At 55.8% G+C, this 24,503-nt stretch overlaps 1 protein-coding gene across 7 annotated transcripts in view; it reads left to right on the forward strand.

The window, feature by feature from the left end:
- Positions 1-24,503, forward strand: part of HIVEP3 (HIVEP zinc finger 3) — a 449,883-nt gene that overhangs the window by 305,674 nt on the left and 119,706 nt on the right. Inside the window, exon 1 of one of the 7 annotated variants that reach the window (XM_064589329.1) lies at positions 23,552-23,693. The exons of the other annotated variants lie outside the window; for them this stretch is intronic. The gene's annotated coding sequence lies outside the window, so the exon portion shown is untranslated. Of the gene's footprint in view, positions 1-23,551; positions 23,694-24,503 lie in introns of those variants that run through there. 7 annotated transcript variants of the gene reach the window in all.

Here is a 24,503-nt window from a genome sequence, read left to right on the forward strand (position 1 = left end):
GCTAGAGTTGCAGAGGTCTGGGTATTGAATAAGACTTTGAAGGGGAGGAGAAGCTAAGGCTTATTGATCAGTTATAAAAGTCAGGTTGTGTCAGACCTTGTCTGGAAAGCCTCCAGTGGCTCTCTGTCTCTGAGTAAAAGCCAGAGGTCTTATAAATGTCTTCTCAGCCCCAGTGATGTGACCACCAATGACTTCTTACATATTCCATATCCTCTGGCCTCCATACTGTCCCTCAAACTCTGGCCTCAGGGCCTTTGCACATGCTGTTCCATCTGCTAGGAAAAATATACTCAGGTCTTTACTTAAATGTCGCCTTCTTCTCCGGGAAGCCCTCTCTAGCCCTAATTAAAATGGCAAAACCTCCTATTGCCACTACCCCATCTCCTGCTTTGCTCTTCTTGTCATCTAACCTGACGTTGTCTATTGCTATTCCCAGTGCCTGAGACCATGCTTGGCCCATAGTTGATGCTAAATTAATATTTGTGGAATGAATGAATTGACTCTTTTCATGCTCTGAGCTAGCTGTTTTAACATACTATAATCTGCTGATCCTGTAATAAGTATTCTGCAGGGCAAGTTTTATTTTCCCTTTCTCAGATGAAAACCAGGGACTCAGCAGCTAGAACAACTTCCTGGGTTCTGGGGTCTCAGACACTCCTGCTGTCTTTTTGTTTCCACACCCCTGTCCTGCAGGGCTTTGATACTGCCTTCAGCAAGGCTCCTTGAGTCAGGCAACAGGCTGGGTTTGCACATGATCTGGCCATGTCTGGGCCAGATGGTGTTTGATATATGCTGGAGGTGCGAGCCACATTACACTCATCAGAAGCGAAGTAGAGGTGAAAAGAAGACCACTCTGGGGGTCTTTTGATGGATTCCTACTCCCCATTGCCACCCCATAATGTATTTTAAATAGCAGCTCACTTTTCTGGAAGAGATTACTGCAACGAGGACTTTGCTCTTTGAAAATAAAGCCCAGAACCCAAAAGTAAGCCCAGAATGCATCAGAGAGACACAGTGGACGTTGGAGAGCCAGTTCGTTTGCTGGTAGTAGAGTCCATTGGGTGGTCCCCTGCCCGAGTCCTTCACTGTTACACACAATTCTAACACATGCCCAGCCTGGGGGAATAGGGGGTGTGGGAAGGTGGTGAGACAGGATGCGGGCTACAGGGATGGGGAGAGAAACCATGTTACACCCCCCCACACACACAGGTGCTCTGGTTACTGAGAATCATGAAGATGGATACACACAGAATACATCTTTAGGGAACTTAGAGTCCAACAAGAGAAACGTATGGAAAACAATCAAATTTAAGTGTACTCATTTATCCAAATCGTCACCCTATTCCAACAAGGATTCCAGAGAGATTTGGGGAATATGATATAGTACTATTCTGTAGTTGAGGTGGGGATGAGGGGTCCAAGGGAGAATGGTCTCTTCTTCCTGGGGAGTCAGGGGTCTTGAGGTGGTGGTACTGGAACTGAGAGTGGGGGAGGCAGCTGGCCCACTTCATGACCCAGCAGGAGGCCCTGTGGCTGGAGTCGGGGGCACACAACCATCCATCCGTAATAGGTGCTGTGAGCGGGTCCTGCTCCTTGAGGGACTTCTAGTCCAGTGAAGCAAAGACTTGTACCTACAGGCCCTCCTTCCTCACTCTCAGAGGTCTGCTCTCAGCAGATGGAAAGCCCCAGGCTAACAGGCCTGTGACATTTCCTGTGGTGGCTGAGGCAGACGCTGCTATAGGCTTGGTCCTCCTGGACCCCAAGGTCAGGCTGCACTGATGACGGTCCCTAGTCGTTCTGGGCACAGGAGTAATATCTGGCCGGACCTGGCATTCAGACAGCACGGTACAGTTTGCAGAGCTCCATTGCACCCCTGACCCCCCTTGCCCCCCCCCCAAGAAGGCTGGCGAGGCCCAATTTTCCAATGTGTGCATGCGACCGGAGAAGCACGGAGACGCCAAGTCTCACTCCCAGGAAGTGGCCGAGACAGTTCTGGAGCCCAAGTGGAGGGGACAGAGGCCCGGCCCACATAAGCATGCAGCTGGTAGGGCAAACACGGGCAGAGGACCACCCACCAGCAAGAGAAAGGTGCTGTAGCTGGTGGGCAAAGGCTGGGGCTCTGCCATCAGATTGAACCAGGTTCAAATCCTGCCTCTGCCAGCCACAAGCTATGTGCCCTCACCTCCCTGAGCTTTGGGCGTCTCGCCAGTTAAATGAGAACAGTCATGTCTCCTTTGCAGGTTTGTCATAGGAATGAAATGAGGTGATGTGTGCACATCTACACAGTGAAGTAAGCATCGGCTAGTGCCATGGACGGCTCAGTTTGTGGCAGGCTTTTCGTGAATTATTTCATCCCATTCTCCATGCAACCTACAGAGTAGGTCCTATCACTTCATTTTACAGACTTATAAAGAAACTGAGTTCACCAAAGCTCCCCTGCCGGCAGATGGGGCAAACTGAATACTGGCTTTAAAGCCCCAGTCATTAAACACGCCGCCGCCGTTATGCACCTCGTCTCACTGCTTGCATGAACCTTTGGCCCACACGGGCTTGGCCACTCTCCAAGCTTGTGGAGGTGACCCCCCTGACCTAGCAGGAGGGAAGCACCAGGGGACTGTGCGGCCAGGAGTCCCTGGAGACACTGAACAGGCCGAGCGAGTGAGCTTGACCCTGGAGGAAACGGTCAGCAGCTGGGGCCTTGGGAAGGAAGGGCTAGAAGGTCATGGGCATTAGGCAGAGCCTCATGGCCAAGGTGGTTGGTGGCTTTGGACAAGCAAAGTGGTGACCTGGAATCCAGCGGGCTGGGCTTCCCTTTCCCACTTCCTTCCTGTGCCGACTGTCTCGCTGAGCCACCTCCAGGAAGTGGGGGTGGTGAGGTGGGGAGTGAGAAGCCCTGGGTCCTCCCTCGCCCTCACCCTTGCCTCGCCGCATGACCCTCTGTCAACCACTTCCCCTTGCTGGGGCTCAGTTTCCACATCTGTCACACCAGAGGCCTGACTAGATCTCTGAGGTCAGGCAGGAGGTCTTTTCAGAGGGAAGCATCTCCTGGAAGATAGTCGAGGACAAAGGACCACTCAGCTGGTCATCAGTTTGGGATTTACCGGTCACTGGGGCCCGTAGAAACACCCCTTCATTCCCACAACTTGCTGGGCTTCTCCACGAGCCCCGAGTGTCACCCTCAGGGGATGGGACTGGGAGGGCAGCACGGGACAGGGCCTCCAGGCGCTGGAATGGTGTTGGTCACAGAGGGCCTGCCTCCAGGCCCTATGGCTCTTCTAGCTTGGCCCTGTCCTCTGCCAGCCTCCTGTGATTGCTGTTTCTGACTTTTTACTGAGTCCTGGGCCCCAGCAAGGGTCTGAGCAGATGCTCCACGATTCTCAGTGCAAATACAGTCTTGTGGAAAACCCACAGCCAACGTGGGCCTCTCTCAGCTCCCCGCTGGGTCCACTTGGAGCCCTGGGCCACGCATTAGCCCTTTCATTCACCAGACCCAGGAGGAGCTGCTTTGGCCATCCAAAGTTCCAGAACTGTTTACAGGACGTCTCCCTCGGGACGGCACGTTCTGACGTCAACACGAACTCCTTTCTGCAAGTGTCAGTTCCTAACATATCACAGCCCCAGCTCTACAATGTAAGGACATCTGTGGCTAGGAGGAGATCTAGGGAGCCAAGAAGAGCCCAGGGGTTGCCTAGGTAAATGAGCAAGACGGATGGCATCCATCTGTGCTTCCTGGCACTCCGGGGATGGTGGGAGTCCAAAGGAAGGGGCAGGATTGGGCACATGGACTCCAAATATGAGGTTCTTTACCCATGAGCTGGAGTCCCATTGGATCAGCATGGCTTTCCAGCTGGTCCTTGTGTGGCCTTGCCCCCCCGCCCCCCATTGCCAGCCTCAAAGTGCAGGTTCCCTCCTGTCCCAGCTTCAGCCTCACCGCCTGGCTTGTGCAGTTCCAGTCCTACTGGATCATTTCATGCCTCTGTGTCTTTAATGGGGCCACCCCTTCCTCTCTCCTCTCCCCTCCCATCTCCAACTTAGTCCTTCTCACCAGCTCTCCAAGGAGTCCCCATTTGATGTCACTTCTTCCAAGACGCCTCCCCTGATCTCTCCCATCTCCCTGGGCATCCTGTCTCTTACACATTTCTCTTATTCCATGTCACCCCACTTTCCAGCTCTTTGGGTACATGTCTGCATGGCTCCTTGAGCACCAGGACTGTGTCTTGGTGGCATCTGTCTCAGCCTGGGCGCAAGGCTCAGAGGTGGTAGATTTGTTTCTGAGGAAAAGAATACCCCCAGATCCTGTTACCAAGGTTCAGAGGCCACTGGAGAGTTGAGAGAGAGCTGGGCAAGCTTGGCTGAGGCCCTGGTTCTTCCACAAACAGTCCGTGCCTTCTTAGGTGGCTCCTGTCCCTAGCTGGGCTTCGGTTTCGGGCTTTGGTTTCCCCTCCGAACAATGGGCTCATGTCTTGGGTCTTTCAAAAGCTGACATTTTGTGGTGTTTCTGGGATATTCCGTATGTAAGGCTGCTTTTGTAGACCTCCCCAGGTCACCAACCCCAGGGCTTTCATCAGGATCCTTCCTTTCATTCACTGACCCATTTCATCAACCCTCCCAGTGTCGGCCCAGGACCAGGCTGATTCGGGTCCTGGAGGCCCAGGGAGTGATCAGACTCAGGCCCTTCCCTAGAGAGGTCCTAACCCAGTTAGGAAGACAGACACACTGACAGCATCATGCTGAGCATATAGCACGCTGAGAGCCTGGAGGAGGTGCTCAGAAGGGACATCCTGGTGGGAGTGGGCCTGAGGGACCCAGGGCAGCATAATTCACAATGAGCACAATGCATATAAGCCACTGGACGTGGCCAATATCATGAACAGAAGGTGTAGCCTCAGCTGCCCCACTGTGCTAGGGTATGTAAGTGTGTGTGCCTGGGCGTGTCCGTGTGGGAGAGGGAGAGAGCCCACAGAAGGGCTGAGAGGAGAGAGGGCCTCGCCTGACAGACTTATATCCCCAAGGCCCTTGGGAAAGAGCTCTCCAATTAAAGTCCTGGCTGGTGGGGGCTGGGCTTCCTCGATTATGTAATAGCCAGGAAATGTCATCTGGGAGAGCCTTGGAGGAAGGACAGATGCGTCTGAACCGTGCTCCATTCCCAGAGGTGAGCTGGGAGCAGATTTGTAAATGAACCAATTTGCAAGTAGTCAGAAAGAACATCCAAGCCCCAGCAGCCGGTCCACATCGGGAGGAGGCGGGCCCCAGTCCCAAAGCCGTGGCAATGGGATCCGCATGCCAGGGACCCAAGGTCTCCCGGCTCCTCCGTCACTCGGGTCCCCCCAGCTGTTAGGGTGGTCTCTGGGGAGGGGTGGACCAGGACAGGCCAGCTCAGCACGGTGCTGGCGCAGAGGACGTGTGCGAGGCGAGCTGTGTCCGGAAAGGGGACAGCAAGAGGTGCTTTGTCTCCCGTGGCCCCTACAACCAAGGCCAGGGGCAGACGGGAGCACCCTTGTATTGCTGGCTGGGGAGACGGCATATCACCTTTTAGTTCAACCGTGAGTTGCCCTGTTCCCAAGAAACAGCCCTTGATGCCCATTGACAAAACACACATGCGTTCTCAGCTTCTGGGGGAGGAGAAGGGCTTCTGAGTGACGGACTTTGAGCCTCATTTTCCTCATCGGGGAAACGGGGATAATTGTAGCACCACTTTTATTGTGAGGATGACATACACCTGAAATGTGTAGCCTGGAGCTGGGCCCATAGTAAATGCTTACTAATCGGTACTTGTGATTACATCCATAAAAGGTAAACTTCCATGAGGATTTGTCCTTTTTGACGTATATTCCACCTGCTGTTTAAAAAGGTTTGGGGTGCCCTGCCGGGGCACAGAGCCATTTCTGGACAGAAGGCGAGTTGTGGCTTGAGCGCCGGCAGAGGACACACCCCTTTCCCCAGGTTGGGACAGAGACAGCCCGCAGTTAGCCCAAGGAGAAGCTGGTGGAATAGGGTCTTGGCTCCTCCAAGGAGCCAGGCCAAGCCAGGCTCTGTGACTAGGCTGAGAACCTGGAAATTGCCTGCCTGGGTGTCGCTGAGTGTCACCAGGCCTTTCCACTGTTCTGGAACTTTGAGTGACACCCAGCTGGGCTCGGAATTTGGAGGAAGGGAATTTGAGTAGGAGGCCAAGGCCAGAGTGACCCCTTTGTCACTGTGGACATGTTCCATGCTGAGGGGAGCTGGGAGTCTTGGCACCTTGGCCCGAGAGGAGTGGCCCAGCCTCAGGCTTGCCCCCAAAGCTGGCCCGCAGAGAAATGACGGTGTCCTGGCTGGGGCTGTCGACCTCTGTATGTGACAGCCAGTGTCTCTTAGAAGGGGGCTCCATGGTCCTGGCCCATCTTCCTTCACAGCACGGTCCAGATGTGGTTGCCACGGGTAGGAGGCATAGGGCCCAGCCCATGGAGAGAGTGGCTGGCAAGGGCCAGACTCTCAGTGAAGTGACCTGGGCCTGAAGTTCTGATGGGGACAGCAAGATTGGCCTCAGGTCAGACCCCCAGAGAGATGCCCTGCCCCCCGCAGGCACTACAGTAAGACCAGGGTGGGTGAGCCTAGGCAAGCCCAGGGCACCCACAGTGCATGTGGTTTATGGTGAGAAAGTTGATTCTAGTCCTAGCTGCGTTTCCCACATCCTCCCAGGCCTGGGCAGGATGAGCTCAGTGATGAGCAGGGCTGAACTCAGGAGCTGGGCGCTGAGCCTGGAGTTTAGTGGAGCTGGGGGTAAGGAGGGGCTCACCTGGTCTGCCCAGTATCAGTGGAACCCCAGCTACACATCAGTGCCTGTGGGCTACTCAGCTCCCTTCCATTCCAGGGGTACAGATTATCCTCCCAGCCCCTCCCCAAATGCGTGCAGCCGGTCTGTGGACCACTAGGGCGGCGGGGTGCGGGGTGGGGGGAAGACAAGCTGCTTCTGCTGCAGGTACAAGGCCCTGGGCACCCAGCTGGGGAAACAGGTTCTGACCTTCTGTGTTCGGCAGCCGCCATGGTGCTATGGAATGAGTGTGGCACTGGGGTCCTGACAAATGAGTCCAAATCAGGCTCTGCCTCACTCTGCTCTGTGACCCTGGGCAGAGACCTTGGCCTCCGGAAGCTCTGCTCCCTGAGCCACAAAATGGGGTGGGTCCCAGAAGGCTCTCATCATGGTAACACTAGGACCCCCCAGAATGGGATGCATGTCACGGGAGTGGGGGAGTGGCTTTGGGGAGGTGAGAGAATGGAAATGGAAGAAGGAAAAATATTCTCACAGCCTCAGGGTGCCTCCATGATGAGGGTCTTTAACATTCCACATGCCCAGTCATGATGTGAGCTCCTCTAACCAGGATCCACGCGGTCCATCCCCGGCAGAGCATCTTCTCCCTGGGCCCTGGGTCCCACGCTGCAAACACCTAACCCCGTGCCTGGAAATACCACTCCCCCCGGTTGTTGTCATTTCTCTGTCTTGATCGCCAGACCCTGATCCCATGAATCTATCTCTCTCTAGAAATCTGGCCAGGGCAGTAGGGAGTGGGGAGCCGGGAGCAGACTCTAGGATGAGCTGGCTCGGAAACATGATGCTCCCACCTCTACTTCCCTCATCTTTGAGATTAAGGATGGGCTCTTGGCTGGAGGGTGGTCACAGTCTGAGCAAGCACAAAGCCTGGGCAGCCAGAGCCTTGGCAGCCCTTGGAACCTGGCCTCAAGGGGGTGGGGCAGTAGTCACAGCCACCGTAACCAAGAGACATGCCATGCTCAGGCCCCTGGGGCTAGGGTTTCTCTCCAAAGGGTGCGTAGATGCGTGGGGGATGGGTGGGAGACAGTGGTCTGGCTCAACGGAACAGGGCTTGCTGTGTGGTTGTGGCTCCAGGGAAGAGGTGAGTGGGTGGAGAGGAGCAGAAGCAGGGGGCCACCCTGGGAAGAGGAAATGGACAAGGCCACATCTCTAGGCCCACAGGAATTCCAAGCCCCTGGCCTAGAGCAGCTCAGCTAATTACAGTTCCCCTAGTTGGTGGGAATGAGGTTCCTAAGAGAGTGCCAGGCTTGGTCAGGACTGGCGAAGGAGGGCAAGGTTGAGCTGGGGAGCGAGGGCTCTGGTGGCCAGCTGCCTAATGCATGGTCATAAGCAGGGCCCCGTGAAGGGCCGCCGGCCCGGCCTCTCTGGAGCAGAGCATCCAGGTCCCAGTGGCCCCGGAGTGCAGCAGACGCAGATGCCTGCCAGGAACAGGCTGTGGGGATCGCAGGGAGTAAACAACAGAGGAGAATCGCCTTGCAAACCACACTCAATGGAAATCTCCCCCACAGCCACATCGCAAAAGGCAACCAAAATATTTATTCTGAGTAGCAGTTTTCAGAATTGCTCTTTGGAAGGCAACACAGTCTGTCCGACTTCCCAGGCAGTCCAGTGCAGATGGGGCACACCCTGCCCTCACCCCACTAAAGGGGACTCAGGTCAAGTTCAGCCTTTGCGGCGTCCTGGCCCATCCTTTCAACATGGTCCAGGGGAGAGTAGAATTGTCGTAGGCCCATCTGGAAACCACAGGCTCCTTGTCTCAGTGACCTGTCACCACTCGGCTAGAACTGCCCTCCCTGTGGACACACCTGAGTGCCCAACACGTGGGGAAGCAAACCCATCAGCCAACCTTGTGTCACTGCAGAATCGGCAGCCAGCAGCCAATGTCGCATGTCACCCAGATACTGAACCCTAGCTGGGAGGTTCTCACACATTCCTGTCCTTCTGAACCCATGGCCAACACAAATTCTTAGAAATAAGACCTAGAGTTTATCTTTCTAGAAAGGACTTCTAGCTTTGACAGGCTCAGCGGATGTTTGTCAAGGCTTTCCTAGCCAGGAACAGCAGTCCAGGCTCTTTAGCTTGTTTTGTCTCATGATTCCTCATGGCAGCCTTTGAGGTAGACGTCACCTCCCCATTTTATAGAGGAGGAAAGGTAAGCCCAGAGAAGCTAAGGAACCAGCTCAGCGCCACACAGTGAGTGTGTGGCAGAGCCTAGACTAGAGCTCAGGTCTTTAACACCCTATTCTAGTGTTCCTTATCTTCCATCACTCCATTGTTTTTCCCCATCATTGGGTATTCATGTCATGAGGATTAGATAGGATGGCATTGTGAGGCATGTTCAAGTAATGCAGAGATCCCCATGCATGCTTATTTTGGTTACTACTATTCTTCCAAGAGATTGTTTATTTAGTACTATGGGATGACTTCGGACCTGGATATAGTAGGCAACATTCTTTCAAATGCAAGGGACAGAAACTGAATTCTATCTGGCTCAAGAAAAGAGACAGTGAGGGAGGGGAGGAGAGAGATCGAGCTTTGTCTTAGGGCCTCATTTTACTGGGATGGATGAGTGGGCGGACTTCAGGTATGGCTAAATCCAGGAAGTGATACAATGTCATCAAGTTATTAGACTCTTGTTTTCCCTGCATGTTTTATTTTTACACTTTTTTGTATTGACCTTGGTCTCGTCTACTGCCTTTGGGCTTCTGCCATACAACATGACACACTAGCTCCCCAAAGTGGAGAAGAACCATGGGCCCCTGATGGCGCCTGGCCTTCACCATCCCAGCTAGTGACCTCAGATAGAAAAGCACCCTTTCCTCCCAGCTGTTAAAGTGAGAAGAATCCCAGGAAGGTGCTCCAATGAGTCCAGGGACTATAGTGTTTGGCCAAACAAGTGACCATAGGCAAATTGGTGGGGTCTTATGATGGAAAACCCCACCAGAATCATGACTGGAGTTGGGAAGGCAGTTCCCCGAGGAGCTCTTACCAGGAGAAAGGGAAGAAAGGATACTGGATAGACAGAAAGCAATACTGCCCATTACTCTAGGATTGGAAGAAAGAGCTGAGTTAATAATAAATCAAAATGTAAGTCATTCTATATCGGCACATCCTTTCAGTCTTACAGATTCAGAAACTGAGGCTCAGAAGCATTATGTGACCTTGTCATGCTCTCACAATGAACTCCGAGACACCCGAGGCTGGAGTCTGAGTCCCCTGCTGGGGGAGGAGATTGAGGTTACAGTGACCCTCCCAGCCATCTTCTGCCTTGCTCCAGGTCTCTCAGAGAGTGCTAGGAAAAGCCTGGGGGTCAGCAGCTACGGTGGCAGGATCTGGGGATTTAATGGTGAGGGAAACATACAGGTCGCCCTAATTGTGGAGTTTATATTTCGGTGAGGAAGCTAGTCCTCAGACCAAAAAAAAAAAAAAAAAAAAAGCACACAAAAAAAGAAGTTACAAATGTTGATACTTTGGGGGCTCTAAAGATGAAGTATGTGGTATAGAGAGAGTGTCCACAGAGAGAGTAAGCAGAGGGGGTGCACACAGCAGGCAGAGAGTGTACACAGATATACAAAGAGTGTGCAGAGACAGCATATATGGGCAGGTATACGGAGAGGATGCAGAGAGTATATACAGGTTTCGTCAGGGGCCAGGGAGAACTTTCTTGAGGAGGTGATGTGCAAAGTGAAATTGCAAGTTTGGAGAGGAGTTAACTAGGTAAGGAGGGCTTGTACAGGAAAAGCATTCCCAGCAAGTGACACAGCATGAGCAAAGGCCCTGAGGCATAGGAGACTAAAAGGATACCCCTGCGCCTCAGGTGGAATGATGGGGAGATGAGACAGGTGGGGCCACTGAAGGAGGCCATGGGGACCACGCAAAGAAATTTGGTCTTTGTCTCAAGGGCAGAAGACAATCATTGAGAAGATTTAAGTGGGACAGCCTGAGGCTTGTGGGCACCTGGGTTAAAGCCTAGAGTAGAGATCATTTGGGGTGCTCATGAGGGAACAGGGATGCCCATGGGAGGATGGGTTCTGTCAGTGAGAAGCCAACAGAAGTCTCACAGGGGGGTTACTAATGCCCAGAACTGCAAGAATTCTGCATGGTTGACAATTGGGTGCAGAAGGACCAGTGGTGGGGTGGGGGTGGGAGGGTCTCCGTTCTGTTCCAGTAGGGTGGGTTAAAGATGAGCTGTTTTATTCACCAGCCCCTTAGGGCTTTTCATCTGAGGGCATCCACTGGGAATCTCCAGGATGTCTAATTATCAGTGTTTTCCCAACATATTTGACCCTGAGAAAGACCATGGGCAAAGGCACTCCTCAGGGTTGCTTGAGAAGTGAGTGGATCTGATCCCAGTGGAAAGCCTCTATCCTGGTGCCTGTGGCCAGGCCGGCCCGGGATGAGACTGCACTCAGGTTAAGAGGCTGTTACGAGAAACCTGTCAAGATGGGATCTACTGCAGACATTTCGGAGCGGTCGCGGGTACAGGACGGGGAGGAAGCTCCCACCTTCTCTGGCCTGGTTCTGATACCTTCCTTTCCTTTTCTCTCTGGTTCCTGCCCTGAGCATTCCATGTCCTCAGAATACCCCAGCCTCAAACTCAGCATCCTCACAGGCTGTAAGCATGCGTCCCATCAGACAGGATAGCGTCACCAGGATAAGTCCCATCAATGTGAAGGCCTACCCTTGTGTCCAGGACACAGTGGCCTGCGTGAGGAATGGGGCAAAGCGAGGGGGAGGGAATGCCTCCTTCCTCCGCCCTTTGATTTGTTTAATGATCATGTAACAAACGTCAGGCTCTGGACTAGACGCAGGGGACAGACTCGGCGCCAGCCTTCTTGACGTTCAGCTGGGTTTATATCTGGGTGGCCTTCATTCCTCCTGACGGACCACCTTTGGGGAGGGCCGGAGGGGCCCGGTGTCGGAGGCACATGGTTCGGGATGCAGCTGTGTGCCCCTGGGAATGTCCCATGGGTGCCCCGCACCTGGGGTTCCTTCTCTGTAGAGGAGAAGCAACTCCACCTTCTGCACGGGCTAGGTGAGGGCTCAGGGGGGTGCCACACCCCAGGCACCCGGCATGTTCTCATCTCCTCTCCTCCCCACCAGGATTTGACCAGGCAGCTTCTGAGAGTTCAACTTTTCCTGAACCAAGTTTTCTATACCCTCTCTCTCCTCCAACTCAGCGCCACACGCAAACCTGAGGTACTGGGATGTAGGGAGTCCTCAGAAAACACCCTGCCAGATAAACCTTCAACTCTGAGGAGCTAACCCAGCTTTTTTTTTTTTTTTTAATGCTCAGTTAAACCGGGCGTGGGCTCAGGGTTTCGGGCATGCTCCGAGCATTGAGGGATAGTGTGAGCAGCCCCCGGTGAGTGTGTGACAGAAAAGCCCAGGCTGTGGTCTGGTGCCCGGCTATCCGGAGCCCCCCAGCCCTCCTGAGCCTCAGTTTCCCCTCCTGTGAAGTGGGTGTGATAACTCTTTCCTCCCACGGTGGCCAGAAGGGTTGAGTGAGGTACAGAAGCAATTAGGAACGGGACACAGCTACACCTGAAATGTCCGCCTCCCCGAAGCGTCTTGGCATCTTCTCTTCGAGTACTCTCAGGCCTCTGGGGAAGCTGGCATCCCCCTGGCTCCTTCCACTGCCACCGCCCGTCTGGCCCCTGGGAGACCCCGGCCATGTCTGTCCCAGCTGTTCGGCTCCAAGTGTTCTGTGGTGAGAGCATCAGGCCTGTTGTTCTGCGAAGTCTCTTTCTCAGGCTGGGTCCCTGGGGAGGGGGCTGAGCCCTGTTTGGTGTGGGGAGAAGGCAGAGGCTGGGGATGGGAGGGCGGGAAAGGGCCAGCCTGGGAGAAGTCGGGTGAATGCTGTGTCGGGTTTTTCAAATAACTCCATGTCCACAAAGCTAGAAATGCTGTCTGGCCTTACATATTTTATATGTGTGTGTGTTCCCAGTACATTTCCTTCTAATTTTTAAAACCATACGTAACGTCAGGGACATTTAATCCATATGGTTCTGATTCCTTAACACTTAAATCATCCAAATGTTGTTTTGTAGGATCTATTTGCAAATCTCTTTACATAAGCTTTTAACTCCTTCTTTCTCGAGGGCATCGAGGTAGGGATTCTTGGAGAGGGCTCTCTCCCCTTGGGGATCTCCCCTACCCACCCAAAGTGGTCAGAAGTCTTGAGCGCCTCTGCTCTGGGACACCAGCTATTTAGGTGTCACCCCCTGCCCTCAGGGCCAGGGGGGAGCCTGGGGAGAGAGGAAGAAAGACAGACTGGGGTCCATCCCCGACCTCCACCACTTCCTGGCTGTGTGCCCAGCCTCCACTTAACTTCAGCAAAGTCTTGACGCCTCACCTATAGAAAGGGATAAGTGATAAATATCTCAGAGGGGTGTTGGAGGAATCAAGCAAGGGGATGCAGAAAGCCCACAGCCCAGAGAACTTGCCTGGTCAGCACAGGGCAGTGCCGAGGTAGGAGGAGGCCACGGTGGGCTGCAGGGTCCTTTTGAGGAATCGTGAGATGACAGCACCAGGTGGAGAAGCCGAGCCCCAAGAAATGAAAGGGATCCTGCCCATGGGACTGGGAACTGAGGCAAGGATGGAGCAGTGACCTCCATGGCCAGGAGGGTGGGAGGTGAATGGCCTGATGTCAGGAGATGCGTGGCCCAGTGCTCAGGTGGGGGTCTAGGAGGGGGTGGCACCCCCAGCACGTCCTGTGTTTGCTACCTGCCCCGTGTGCCAGGGAAGCAGAGGAGGGCCCCATGGGACCAGACGGGCCGTGGAGGGGAGGGGACAAGGAAGGTGGCTCTCCCAGATTTGAGGGGCCTGGATTTGGCACAAGGAAGCCATCCATACTTATCCATCGGAGCATATGCTCCAAAGCCCCTCACAGGCTTTCCCACCTGTGGGCACAAGCCCAACTGTTTAGCCCAGAGTTAGGGCCCAACCACCCTGACACACACGTGGAAGGCCCCCGTTCTCCTGCCTCCCTTCAGGCCATTCCCAAACATTCAGCACTCTTTCAGCCTTTTGTTTCTTCACGTTTCCCGGGCCTCAGTGGCCTTTTCCACTAATAAACACCTACCCAATCTTCAAAGTCCAACTCAACTGGCACCTGCTCTGAGAAGCCTTTCCAGAAGGTCTTGCCAACAGCGGACCCTTCCTGTGCTCTTTGCTAGGCCCGGTTTCCTGGGGCTGTACTTCTCTGTGATGCATCTTCAGGACCTGTGCTGGGAGCTGGGGGTGTGGGGATGGCTAAGAGGCATTCCTAGCCAAGAGGCCCTCCCGTTCTGGTGGAGGCAGACCCACACAGGATCCACCAGCTTTGTGGGAAGGCAAAATGGAAACCAAAGCCGGCACCACCAGGAACCCACGGCTGTTGGAGGTGAGGCAGGAGACCAGTAAGGAGGACGCAGATGTCCTGGGATAGCCCAGCTCTTGGGGACCTCCCTGGGGCAGGGGTCCAGGGCCAGCTCTGTTCTGGATACCACCAGTGTCTGTACCCCTAGAACAGGATTTGTTTCTCTGGCAAATGCAGACAGAGTGAATCCCAGACAGAGCCGAGACTCTGGGACGGAAGAGCAGATGCCCAGTCTAAAATTAGGCTGCTGACTGCAACTTCATCTAGCTGCGGGAAGTGATCTGCTTCTTACACCTGCCATTGTATAGCAGAGGCAGAGTGGGGCCCCTTCCTCCCTGCAGAGGCAGGCTGAGCGGTGGTGTGACAGCCAGCCAGGGGGGCCCAGCACTACATGGCCTTTCCTGCTCTTTCTCCGGTTCACGCCTACAGATCCCCTGAGAGCCCCCACCCCCGCCTCTACCCAGCCCTCAAGAGCCGGGTCTATCTGACTTTGGCATTGAAGGCTTCCCCTGGAAGGTTAAATAACCTGTCCGGTATCATCCCCACCAGTGAGTGTCCAAGCGGGTCCAGAGTCCAACTACAAATTCAGACAGCAAGACAATAGGCCCCCCAGGAATGATACAGATGGGAGTTCGGGGGCATCTGGCGGAAGCTGAGGAGGGTAGTAATCCAGGAAAATCTCTTCCTGCCTCTTCTCTGTCTGCTGTCCCCTCCTCCACCCAGGTATCCTCTGACTCTCTCATTGCTGGCCCAAGCTAGGTCCTGCTCTCTGAGGAGAGGGTATGCATCGGAGGCCTGCTGTGGGGGCCAGACCCATGGCCATCACCTTCATTTATTTCTCCTGAGCCACACTTCTCACAATGGTCTACAAGGCCCCAAGGAATATGCCTGACACATCCTCACCTCAGAGCCTTTGCTCTGGCTGTTGTCTTTGCCTGCGAAGGTCCTCCCCCAATATCTGCATGACTCAACTCTTCACCTGTTTCAAGCCATTGCTCAAATGCTGCCTTCTCAACAAAGCTTTCTCTAACTACTCCATTTAAATTTGTGACCCGCCTCCCACCCCTGTGTTCTGATCCCCTTACTCTGTTCTTCCTGTGCTTTCTGCAGCATATTCTTCTGGCTAACGTGTTCTATAATTCACTTATTTATTCTGTGTCTTGTTCATTGTGTGTCTCTTTCCTCTAGAATGTAAGGTCCATGGGAGTGGAGATTTTTATCCATTTTGTTCACTAATGTACACTCTGAGTCCCCAGAATAGGACCTGGTCTGTAGTAGGTGTTCACTGAACATTTGTTAGACAATGTGTGTACTGGGGCAAGGTAGAGGCCCCTGGACCCAAGGCAGCATCCTTCCTCAGCCCTTCCAGAGGAGGGTCCCTGCTGTTAGGACTGGCTCTAGGTCCTCTTTGGGCCTCCATTTGCTCATCTGGTACTGGGGCTGATGGTCCCTATCCTGCCTGTCCCAGAGCCTTGGAAATGACAGGGTAAGGGTGAGATTGTACCCCATACTCTAAAGGGCTACCCAGATAGGTGTGCAGTATTTATTTGTTCAGTCAGCTTTACTGAGCACCTGTTGGGTGCTGGGGGTCCCCGGAGGGGTAACAGCTAGTGTCCATCTGCAGTGAGGCTCTCTAGGTGAGGGTGGCCAACTCTACATGCCAGGAGATGGGAAATGCCTACTCATTCTGGAGAGTTGTTGCACAAATGGGAACTCCGAGTAAGGAATGTGGGCCCCTCCTGAGGTCCAGGGAATTCGTAGGTTAGCCTTCTGTACGAGGCAGAGTTCTCTAGAGAAAGAGAACCAATGGGATAAAGGGCTGAGAACCACTAGGGCCAATGGTGCAAGTTCCAGGCTAGAAGCCAGCAGGCTTGCCACTCTGAAACAGTTGGTGTTTCAGCCCGAGACCAAAGGCTGGAAAAAAAACAATGTCCCAGCATAGTCAGTTAGGCTGAGGAGTTCCCTCTTACTTTGCCTTTTTGTTCTATTCAGGTCTTTGGTGGATTGGATGAGGCCCACCACTGCTTGACTCAGTCTACAGATTTGAATGTTAATCTCATCCAGAAATACCCTCATAGACACACCCAGAAAAAATTGTGCCAAATAGCTGAGCCTCCTGTGCCCCAGTCATTCTGACAAATGAAATTGACCATCACACCCTCCTCCCCACCCTGAAACTTCTCTTGAAGTTTCTTCACCTCCAAACTCAGACCCAGCTACCGAATCCATGTGCCCACATTTCCCTCCCCAGGTCCCTGGCTCTTTCAGCCTGCCATCCTTGGGGACATCACCTCATCTCCCCAGCTCCCCTGACCCAGCCCTAAGTGGTGTCCACCAGGTGCCCTAGGACATAGTTGGGATTCTCATCCCGTCAAATTGCAGGGGAGGGGCGTTAAGAGGGGCCATTGAAGGAGATCAGCAAGAAGCCTGGGGGAGATGGCCCTCAGAGGGCGGGTTTCCAGGACAGAGGGAGCATGACTGTGTAACGTGCCTGGAGCTCCTGAGGGATCAGTGGGGACTTCATCTGCAATCCCAGGCAGAGTGACAGGTGCTGCTATGTTGTCCAGCGGTGGGAAGTATGGGAGAAGGCCTTGCAGGCGCTCTGGGTGTTGAGCAACCCACTAGATGCCACGCACAGAGCCTCGGCACTCTCCCAACCTCGAGGGGGCATCAGACACAGATACTTGACTGTATTATATGAAATGCTCTGGTGATGTATGCCACGCAAGTGACAGGAACATTGAGAAGGGGGCTTTTAATTCTACTGAGGGGGTGGGTTGGTTGGGAAAAAGTAAGAAGAACAGGACATTTGAAGGAGACCTAACAGGATGAGTTCACGAAATAGTCAAGGAGAATTAATAGGGGAACTGAGGGGAAGGATGGGGCAGAGAGGAGATGGAAGGGCATAGGAAAAGGTAGAAGGCACACCATGAGCAAAGGCATGGAACATGAAAATTCATACTGCGTTTAGGAAACCTGGGAGCCATCTGCTCAGGCCAGGCCCGCCCTGCAGGAGGACTTCAAGGCTGAAGGGTGGAGGTTGGAGATCTCACCTCCTGCCCTGAGAGGTCAGAAAGCCTGCAATGGAAGTGAGTCTGAACAGGGCTGGAGCAAGACCATTTCCAGATTTCTTTGTTATTGTTAGATGGAGGCTTTAAAAGGTCCTCTACCCCATCCCACATTCATGTCTCCTCTGGTACGTTCTGTGCTGTTTGTTGCGCTGTTCACTGTTGTAATTATTTTCCAAGGGTGCGAATCCTGTCTGGAACCAGCCTGTGAGATGCACAGGCTCCATCGGGCCTCATTGGTCTTGCTTTGGGACCTCTTCCCAACTGCCCACCCACCCCTTGCCCCAGGCTGGCCACAGGGCAGCAGCAATCACTGTTGGGTACAAGTCACAAAAGGGGAGAGGGCTTTCAGGCCATCCCAGAATTCCCCTCTCCCCTTTGCTGCTCCTGAAACTCTTTCTCTTGCCTTACCTGTTACTGTTTGCCTTGTCTTCACGTTTATGGGGTATGGTGACATTTTCTCCCCCCGCTTTATGAGCTATTGTCAAAGACGAAGTCTTATGCATCAGAGCGTCCCCCAAAGAGCCTGAGTGGAGGTGAGGGGGGGCCTCCTTTACTGAGCATCTACCGCATGCCAGCTTCTTTTCTTGGTGCTTACAATGTGTTTTCTCCTCTAATTTCATCAGTTCTCATTTAACCTTTGCAATCCTTCCCTGAGATATGTTATCCTCCCCATTTTATAGCTGTGAAACCTGAGGCTCGGCGAAGTTCAGTGGCTAGCTAGTGTCAGAGTCAGGACCTGCACCCAAACCGTCCTAATCCAAGCCTGAGAAGTTGACGCACTCCTGCCACACCTCCCATTGGCAAGTGCAAAGCCATGTGCGGAGTAAATGTTTATTGTTACTGATGATCCTGCAAGTCGGTCCCTTGGCGTGGGGAAAACCTGTTCTCAGCAGCCAGGAGAGTGCGTGGCTTGACTAATCACCTGATTTCCTGGAACCAAAGGCCCCGCCCTCCCCACCTGGGCACCTGAGAGTCCCCACCGCCCCCCTGCCAGAAATGCTGGTGAAAAGCCAGAAGGAGGCAGACACAGGACTCAGGCTAGGCCAAAGAGTCAGTGTGAAGTGTAGGAAAAGAGGCTGCTTTTGTCATTTGGGGCAAACTAGTCAGTGGGCTTGAGGCTGCCTGCCCTCTTAGAGTCATTTACTGGATACAATGGCCAGAGGGGCTGAAGTCTGTCCTTAGCATGCTGTGGATACCTGTGACATTCTCGCCACTGAGTAAGATGTGGTTGTGCACAGAGCTGCGGGACAGAAGAGGGGCAACAGATAGAGGAATGCAATGACTACATATCATGGGGCACATGCCAGACAGTCCCTAGAGAGTGCTGGGGGTTCACTGAGAAGGAAGGAGCCAGTGCCCCCTGGGGGAACAGGGAGGCCTTCGTAAGGGCAGTGGCCTCTGAACGACCTGGAAGGCTGAAGGGGAACTGGCCAAGCAGATGCAAGTGAGGGCGATAGTACCAGGGACTGCATGTGCCAAATGCACTTGGCAGGTTCAGAAGCCATGAGCAATTCTATATGGTGGGAGCCAAGGGCAGATAAGGATGGTAGGCTTGGACAGGTAAACTGAGGTGTGGTTATAAAAGGCATTAATACACAGGGTAGTTTAGTTGGGCAGGGACCCTCTTGACTTTGTCCTAGAGAGTTCCACATGTGTGAAGAATGGATGGGTGGGAGAGGTGGGCAGGGGACCAGGGAGAAACCTGCCCTAACTGGGAGATGGTGGTGACCTGGCCTGGACAGTAGGCATGGAGAAGGGATTCTGGTTTCAGTCTTGGGGTGCTGGGTGCCCCCACTAGTGAAGGCAAACCGTTTGGGAGGAGCAGGATTCTGGGTCACAATGCGCGAACAACATAACTATTGCTGTTGTTTACTGAGCACCTACTAGGTGCTGGATACTCCATCAAGGGCTCTACTTCAGTAGCTTTTCAAAGCTTTACGGCCGCCCTTTGAGATGAAGTCAAGATCAGTGACATCACATACTATGCCCGGGGTCACACAGGAAGTGTCAGACCGCCATCTGAACCTGGGTCTGTGTAGCTTGGAGGCCCCTCTGTTACCCACAGTATCAAGGTCAGGGATGAAGTGAGTGCCCCACTGAGTCAGGAAGCTGGAAACACAGCCCCCCGGGGTTGGGGAGAGAGGTTGGGGCTGAGTCCTCTGGGACCCCAGGAGGTGATCTTCGTAAACTGTAAGAGACCCAAGTCTCTGTGCCAGGAGAGGGGTGGCTGCCTCTGTGAGAAGTGAGGGCTTAAGTTTCAAGTGTACGGATGATCTGTGGAGAGAGCACCCACCACACATGCACACGCACACGCACACACTGTGCACACACAAAGAGTAAAATGATGCAAAGCATCCGAGTCCAGAAAATCCTAGCCATAGGGGACCGGGTGGTGGAGAGGGGATGGCTGGTAAGTAAGTACAAGGCCTAAGCGTAAATAACCTGGAGGGCCCACAGGGTAGGTTGCTCAACCCCACTTGCAAAGCCTTCCCCAAAACACTGTGGCAGGAATGACAGTGTATTCTCAAACAGTGTCTGTAATTTGGTTGTTAGGAGTTGGAAACAAAATTTCACAGAGAGACAGCCTCCTCGATGACAGATTAGATGCCAGCCCTGCCCTCTGCTATAATCTCTTTTAGCCTGTGAAGTCTCTACAGTGTGATGTTGGCTTTACAGCAGAACCAAGCCCTGTGTGTGTGTGTGTATGTGTGTGTGTGTGTGTGTGTGTGTAGCATTTCCATGGAAACAAGCAGTCAGTGATCTAACCTGGGACACCTGGACTACAGCCTCCCTGTAGCCCCAGACATAGAATGAATCTTATCTCCCACCTTGTGGGCCCCCCCTCGGCCCTGCCCCCAGCTTGGCAAATAGTCGTGTAGCATTTAGCAAGTTGCATGGGGATGATCTGTCTACCCGCCAGTCTCCGTCCTTGGATGGAGCTCCTAGAACACAGGTTTGTGAGTTGTATGTTCCCATAACAGGGAAGGGGCCTGATTCATGTGTGAGGAATGAAGGAATGTGGGAAGGCCCCCAGGGCCAAGCTCTGGGAATTTCTTAAAACCTGGCCCGGTTATATGCTGGGGATGGGCTGATAGGAAGGAACTGGCACCTGGCACCACCTGCCTTCCAACCTGGGATCCATCCAGCTACGGGCTGGGAAGGGTGCCCCAGGCCCCAGGGTAGGTGTGGTGGCTCACAGAGAGGAGTTGGGCTCCGTCGCTAGCCTTGAAGCAGGGCTGCCTGCCCCCATCCTGTGTCCTGAGCCCTGTGGCTGGAGTCCTAAAGCCCTTCCGGCCTCTGGGGAGAATTTGCACCAGAACTGGGGTGGGAGCTGAGTCTCCAGGTGGGGACAGGTAGCTTTGGTTGTGGGAGAAGCTGGATGAAGACTTCCAGACTAGCATTTCCTGGCCTGGAGGGTGGCCACAGAGGCATGGGGCCTATGGGGCTCATGGGGTAAAGATCAGGATCCTTGGAGGTTCGGGGGAGTCCAGTGTGACTGTGAAATCCCTCCTTACATCACACCCTCCTCCCTTCTCCTCCAGCTTGCTAAGGTCAGCTCAGGACTGTGTGTATGGGAACTGGGGTGGGGACAATCCCAGGCTGCCTGGATGGGGCTGCACAGGATGAGTCTGGAGGGGAGGACAAATCCCAAGCCACGGAAAGTCGAAACGAAGGAGCGGTCCAAGGAAAGAGCTCCAGCAGGGGAGCCATTCCAACCATGGCACATCGGCCCAGCTTCCCGAGCAGCCAATCCAGGCTAGCTGAGAAGCCCCCCTTGTCCCCCACCTCCCAGCCTGGACCCCTGGAGCCTCAGCCACAGCTCTTTGTCGGATCATTCTGCCCCTCCTTGTATTTTTGTCTTTCAGTTTGCCCCCAAGACCATTCATTCACTTAACAAACATTTATTTGTAAACTTGTCAGTCCTGGGGGGGAGAGAAGAACCAAGATGGAAGTTCCTCGTAGCTCCCCAGCTGGAGAGAGGGGAGATCTCTCCCAGCTGACTGCAGTGGGGGGAGGTGGGTGCGTCTCTAAGGGCAGGAAGCACTGAGCTGCCTGTGGCAGCACAGGAAGGCACTGAGTCCACCGGGAGGTTCTAGTGGGGCAGGGTCACTCCTCAGAGCCGGGGGAGGACACTCACCATGGTGCAGGAGCAAGGCTGTCGTCGGGGCCTTTGCACAAATGACAAAAAGTCCCTCCTCAGGGCATAGGAGTTATGACAAGACATCCACTTTCTCCTGCCTGGAGTCATTCCCACCAGAAATGGTAAGCAGGGCAGTGGGGGCAGGGCAGGAGTGGAGTGACGGGCAGGGACCTGACCCCGCGGGCACCCTGTCCCTGTTGCCCTAATCAAGGGAAGGACCTGTGTCAAGAGCAGGCTCCATTCGGGGTGTGAAGGGCCACAGGAGGAGTGGAGACCGCATTTCAGACAGAAGAAAAGTCTGCACAGACCCCAAGGAGTGAAAACTGGTGCAGCATTGGGGAGCAAGGGGCACTGGGCAAAAGTCACGGATGGCTGGGTTGTGGGGCCTTACATGCCAGGTCAGGGAGTGTGGTCCTTCCCTCTGGGAAGAGGGCATGACCCAATTACAGCTGAGATTGGGCTCTGGGAGCTGATGGAAGATGGGGACACTGGGGTGGTGGCGAACAACAGATCAGCTGGGAGGCTTGGCGAATGGCCGGCAGGTGTGCAATTGTGCATGAGAGTGCGCAGGCCCCGTGGCCTGCAGCTATCCCACCTCCCTTCGCGCCCTGTAGGCCCTGGGGCTATGGCTTCCTCCTTGCCCCCCAAGTCCCCCACCCCCACTGGCACCTAGGAGTGTGGGGCCCCTTTGGAAGTTGGGGCTCCCTCCATTAAAGCTGGTGATCTGGAAGGGGTTTGCTTGTTCTGACCTGGCTTTGGAGGGAGGGTGGAGCCTCTGCTGGAAGCTGTTGTATGGAGAAGGCACAGAAATCCCCAGGGCCACTATGTCCCCTGGACCCAGGTGGCCTCTGGTCAGAAGGAACCCACTCCCTTTGATAGACAGGGCCTTGAACTTGAGGGCATCGCTTTGGAGCCAGATGAAACCTGGGGCCTTCTTGGACGCCCTCCCTTGTCAATGTAATGGTCAGTCACCTTGTGGGTCCTTGAGCTTTCATGACCTGGAGGATGCCTCCCTCAGTTGGCACCCTGGGCACTGAGGTTGTCCCGCTGTAGTCCTGACTTTGGCCCCCGTCCCTGTAACCTCCTGAGGCTGTTCCGGGCCAGCAGAAGCTAGGCTAGAGTCAGCCAAACCCAGGGTCAGCGCTGGTTGCTCAGACTGGAAACTGGGCAAATCACCTGACTTGTCTGAGCCTCCGGGTGCAAGAATCTGTAAAATACAGATTCCGGTGAGGTCTCCAGGCCCCCTGCCATTCTGCTCCCCTGGGAAGCAGGCCGGTGGGGGCCTGAGTGGGGGCTGGCCCAAGTGTGCTGGGGCCTGGCCAAAGCCTGGATCAGTGTGATTCAGGTCCCAAGTCCAGCAGCAGTTTCTGGTAAAGTCAGGCCGTTGGGAAGCCCCGGGGTGTCCCCCCACCCCCACCCCAGGTTGGAGCCCAGGGAGGCCGCCCCCCTCCCGCCAGGCCCGCCCCGCCCAGCGCTCAGTAGGGCGTCTTCCCGCCTTCGGAGGCACGGGCTTCTCGGAGCGGGGCTGGCACCGGGGAGCGCGCACCTTGGGGACGACGATGGACGCCCGCCGGGCCGGGTGCGGCCGAGGCGGGGCGCCAAGAGGCAGGGCCCCGGGCGGCGGCGACCGGGGCTTCCCTGACTGCCCTCCCCGGAGGGCCCGGGAGGAAATGACAGCGCGGGAGCCGGGGCGGGCGCGGAGGGAGGGGCGGCGCCTGGAGTGACACGGCCTGTCACCGAGGCGGCCGCCACGCAGACCCTCCCGCGGCCGCCGTGAGCCGGGGATTCCCCAGGCGCAGACCCTCCGCGGCCGCCGCCCGCCCGCCGCGCCCGGGCCCAGGGGACCCCGGCCGCGGGGGGTGGGGGGCGGGATCCCAGAGCGGCTGGCCGCGGGGCCCGGGCACGCCGAGGCCGAGCGGGCCGGAGAGGCGCCCCGCGCGGGCGCCGGGGTCTCCCGGGCTGGGCGACAGGAAACTCTGGGGAGTGAATGGAAAGAAGTGGGTGGTCCGGCCCCTGCGACTTCCCCTGACATCACTGCCCAAATAAGGAGCTTCCAAGCGGCCGCGGGGCGGCCCAGAGCCGCGCCCGCCGCCGGCGCCCGCCCGCCAGCCCGCCCCGCGCCCACCCCGCGCCGCGTGGGCCGCCTGCGAGCGCCCGGGGCACCGCCGGGCGGAGCCGAGCCGGGCGGAGCCGAGCGAGCGGGCGCTGCCGAGCCGCGCGGAGGCCGGGCGCGCAGCCCAGCGCAGCCCGGCGCAGCCCGGCGCAGCCCGGCGCAGCCCAGCCCGGAGCAGCGGAACCGCGGCCGCCCGGCAGGTAAGCAGCGAGCGCCCCGCGCGCCGCGCCGCGCCGCGGCCTGGCAGCCCCGGGGCCGCCGCACCGCCGAGCGGCGAGCAGCCCCGGGCCGGCGGGCAGCGGACGGACTGGCGGGCGCCGCGCCGGTGGGAGAGGGCTGGGCGCGGGCGCGTGTGCCGGAGCGCGCCGGTGCCAACTCCCGGCACCTCTGGGACTCCTGCGAGGCCTGGGGTTGCCTGGTGCACGCGCTCTCCGCCTGTGTTTCCCAGACGCTACTTCTGTCACCGCCCTGGGTGACACAGGCGTTCCCGCTTTCACACTTCTCTCGCACACTCGCGCCTGGCACAGTCCCGCTCGCCGCTGGCATGCGCAGCCCCCGGTGCCCTGGGCAGACCCGCACCCCGCCACGCCTCTCCGGCCTGGCGCTCCCTTCCCCGGCGGGCCCATGCACACCGGTGGGGACTGCTGAAGGGCTTTTGGCAGCCCTGGCCGCCCTTCCCCCTGGAGGCGGTGGCAGCTTCAGACTGTCGCTGCCGACCAGCCTGGTGTTCCTCGGGCTTCCTGGGAGTGAGTGAAACAACGTAGCTCTGGCTCTTCCCGCCCCCCTTGCAGAATGGCACCTGGCACAGGGGGTACAACCTCGGAGGAGGGAGGGGGCTGTCTCTGGCATGGTCGGAGGGTGTGGTGACTGGCAGGGAGCTACTCCCAGCCTCCCCGCCTGGGTGTTTCCAGAGCGGCTCCTACTCCATAGGCATTTCTCCGGGTACCCTCCCCTGGCCTCTCCTCAACCAATGCAGCGTGCCAGGAGTGGTGTCGGCTGCAGAACAGGTG

This window comes from Mirounga angustirostris, unplaced genomic scaffold (assembly GCF_029215605.1).
Source record: "Mirounga angustirostris isolate CCGP_5_RB_7025 unplaced genomic scaffold, mMirAng1.0.hap1 SCAF_4, whole genome shotgun sequence".
Lineage (NCBI taxonomy): Eukaryota > Metazoa > Chordata > Mammalia > Carnivora > Phocidae > Mirounga > Mirounga angustirostris.